Below are 3,965 nucleotides of genomic sequence, written 5' to 3'. Positions count from 1 at the left end.
AGGTCTCTGGACTATCTATTCTTAGATTCTTGGTCTCCTAAACAATGCTAGGCATGGGCTCCATATTATGGTGTGGACCTTAAGTCTAACCAGATAGTGGTTGGGTAATCCCACAACTTTTGTGCTACTATTGTACCAGCACATCTTGCTGGCAGGTCACTACTACAGATTGAAAGGTGTGTAGCTGGGTTGCTGTTTCTCTTTCTCCTCTGCTAGTGCAGAGTACCTTCCAGTACCATGAACACTAGAAGTCAAGTTTCTAGGCAGGTACCAGTTCAACTTCTCTGTATTCAATGGACTATGTAGGTCCTGTCTTCAGCAATAGGTCCCTACCATCAGTCTTTGGAGAGCAGCCAGTAGCCTTGGTATAGCCTGGGTTGTTAGAAGGTTTCCATAGGGTTCTTTTGGCCAACAACTCAGCTAGATGTAACCCATTTCAGGCACCGTAGGTTCCATTTGGTGGCAAAAGGTATCTAGTCGAGGATTTGTCTCCCCTATGTTAGGTAATTCCATTTAGATTTTTTTCATGTATGTATATATTTTAAGAAGTTTCTACTGTAGTACAAACTGACCCTTCAAATGGGCCTTAGTTTTACCTGTTCCTCCTCATATTCCCTCTCTTACACCCTCTTTTCTCTCCTTCCCCATTTGATTCTCCTATTCCAATCCACTTCCCTGTCCGTTCATTACTATTTCTTCAATTTCCCATTCCTGGGCAATCTAGTCCTCTATACCTAACCTATATTGTTATATAAATTGTACCCTGCTTATCAAAGACTTAACAGCTAACATGCACATGTAAGAGAACACATACCATATTTGTACTTTAAGGTCTGGTTACCTCACTCGACATGGAGTTTTTGTTGTTGTTTGTTTGTTTCTAGTTCTATCCATTTACCTGTGGATTTCATGATTTCTTTATTTTTTAAAAAAGTAATATTTCATTGTGTAAATGTACCACATTGTCTTTATCCATTTGCCTGTTGATGGGCATCTAGGTTATTTCCAATTTCTGGCTATTATAAAAAGAGCAACAATGAGCATGGAACAGCAAGTGTCTATAGTAGGATGTATAGTCCTTCGGGTATCCACTCAAGAGTCATATAGCTGGATCTTGAGGAAGACCTAGTACCACCCTCCTTAGAAACCACTACACTGTTTTCCATAGTGGTTTGCAAGCTTTTACTTCCATTACCAATGAGAAAATATTTTTCTTACCTCATTTTCTTGCCAGTAGGAGCTGTCATTTGTTTTACTGATCTTCATATGCCTTTCAGTGTGTTACTAAAATCTAAAATTTCTGTTTCTTAGATGGCTCATATTTATTGCTTATTTCTCTGGCTTGTCATAGGGAAGATCACCACTGCTATTCCTCTTAATGCTTTATATACATTAGATTATATATCTGTGCACCATGTGCATGTCTGGTGCCCAGGGAGGAAAGAGAGAGCATTGGCTCTCCTGGAACTGTACTTACAGACCATTGTGACTCACTGTGTGGGTGCTGAGAATTAAACCCCAGTTCTCTGGAAGAACAGTCAGTATTCTTAACCATGAAGCAACTGCTTTAATCCCTAATCTTTTATTTTAAAGTTAATACCATGTAAAAATGGGTACACAGACTTTAAGTCTTAAAGTCATTCTTAGGGTTATATTTTTATTTCATTTTTCTTTTACAACTGAACACAGGAAGAAGGGTCAATTGTGTGTATGCAGTAAATCCTTTGCCCAATATAGATTTCCAGTAAGTAGAGGTTTTAAATAATGCAATGTGGATATGGCTCAGTTCAGTTTCTGAATAATTACCATGACTCTTCAGTAAGGCAAATACTTTTTTTGATGCATCATTAGAAACACATTTGTGGTAGAGTTTTAAACCATTAATGACCATGGAGACTATCTAAATTGCTTTTGGAGTGAGGAATTATTTGTGATGTGAAACTTTTCTTTCTCCCTTCCTTCCTTCCTTCCTTCCTTCCTTCCTTCCTTCCTTCCTTCCTTCCTTCCTTCCTTCCTTCCTTCTTTCTTCTTTCTTCTTTCTTTTTTCTTTTTTTCAAAATCTGAAGAAGGGCTCTGGGGAATCACATGGATCTCCATGGAAAGGGGCAATAGAAAAGATTTTGTGTGTGGACTGAGACTGGTTGGGATGGGAACAGGAGGGAGGAGAGGAGAGAGAGAATACAGTTGGATATGACTGGAATTGGGAGCATTTGGGGAGCATTATGGAAACTTAGTGCAGTGGAAAATTCCTGGAACTTATGAAGGTGACCCTAGAAAGGACTCCCAGCAGTGGATGATATGGAGCCTGAACAAGCCATCTTCCATAACTGCACAAGGATTCCAGTGAAGAACTTCTTTCTATTCATCCGTTTTGCCAGCCTGGGTTTTCTTAGATTGAAAATGGGCATGCCTGTACTTTTAAAATTCTAGAAGACCTCAGCCTATCTGCAAACATAAAAATAGCAATAGCAACTGACAGCCAACTTCTTTACCCCTATCATTTATGGGACTATTTAAAGTTATATCTATTTTATGCTCTTAGAGTAATGTGAGGTTAAGATTTGACTCCCTTTAATCTGAAACACTGAGTGAGCCTCAAACCACTTAGCAGTCTTCCATTTTTCACTGGGAGGGGAAAAGCAGCGATGTAATTTACTGTCCACATTTTATAGTTTTCCATTTGGAAAAAAAAAAAAACTTGCTTATGCAGTTCCTCTATTTGCACAGAGTAGAGTGAGGAATGGTTTTAAAATAAGCTCTGCCTAGGCTGTACTGGAAGCAAGTGACACACTAACTTAGCTAGTAATGGAGATAAGAGGCCTCTTCCAGAAAAAAAATTGCTTTCAGAGAGAGAATGAGATGAGGCTTGGCAGGGCAATCAGGTTCTGTGAGCCCAGGGGAGCCCAGGGGAGCCCAGGATAGGCAGGACAGAGGGTCACTGACAGCCTGCCATGCTAAATGTAAAGAGGAGCTAGGTAACAATCTCTTGTCCTCACAGTTGAGCTCAGCACTGCATGGGTACTGACTCACTGTACAGAGTCACCCTGTTTCTTGTGTAAACCCTAGTCCTTCATACTCAACCTTGCATGGTAGTTCTGTTAATGAATGGGCAGGGTCTGTATTGACCTTTGCTTAAGGAAATATAAAGGTGTGGGGTTCCTGAAGCTCCCCTCCATCTTTAATTATAATTATCCTATACCCTGGTTGACAGTGCTCAACCACCTCACATCCTGCAGTACTTTTCATCTACATAGTGTTTGCTTCTCTCTTCCTATTCATGGAGTGTTACTGAGCATCTACTTCAAGAAATCATGCCTTAACCTAAGTATGCCTGTGTTAATCAGGCCTCGCCTGAAAAATGGAGCTCACAGGATTGTGTATGTGTATGTGTATGTGTATGTGTATGTGTATGTGTATATATAGCTGTATTAGTTTTCTTGTTTTTGTTACCAAACATTTAATGAGAAGTAACTTAGAGCAGGAGGGACTGATTTCATCTTACAGATTTAAGGGGTACAGTCCATCGTAATAGGGAAGACACGTGGCAGGAATGGGAGGTCATTGATCACACTGTGACTGTAATAAGCAAGCAGAGAGAGAACGCTGGTGACTTTCACGTTTTTCTTGTTATTTAGTCCAGAGCCCAAGCCATGAGATCCTACCATTTGTATCAGTGGGTCTTCTTACCCAGTTACTTCTTTTGGGTGCACCCTCCATGTGGTTCTGGATTCCATCAAGTTGACAACCAGGGTTAAATAATTACAACACACACACACACACACACACACACACACACACTTACATATATACTTGTATTTTGTGTACATACCTACATATATACAGATACCAATTAGAATCAGTAGAATGTGTAAATGAGTGCATATACACATATCCTAATAATATTTGTATGTTTAGCTAAATTTATTTATGGAACTAGCTTATGGAATTGTGGAGGATGACAGATT

This window comes from Mus pahari, chromosome 11, assembly GCF_900095145.1.
Source record: "Mus pahari chromosome 11, PAHARI_EIJ_v1.1, whole genome shotgun sequence".
In the NCBI taxonomy this organism is placed as follows: domain Eukaryota; kingdom Metazoa; phylum Chordata; class Mammalia; order Rodentia; family Muridae; genus Mus; species Mus pahari.
The sequence above is the reverse complement of the archived record's forward strand: the minus strand, read 5'-3'. Positions refer to the sequence as shown.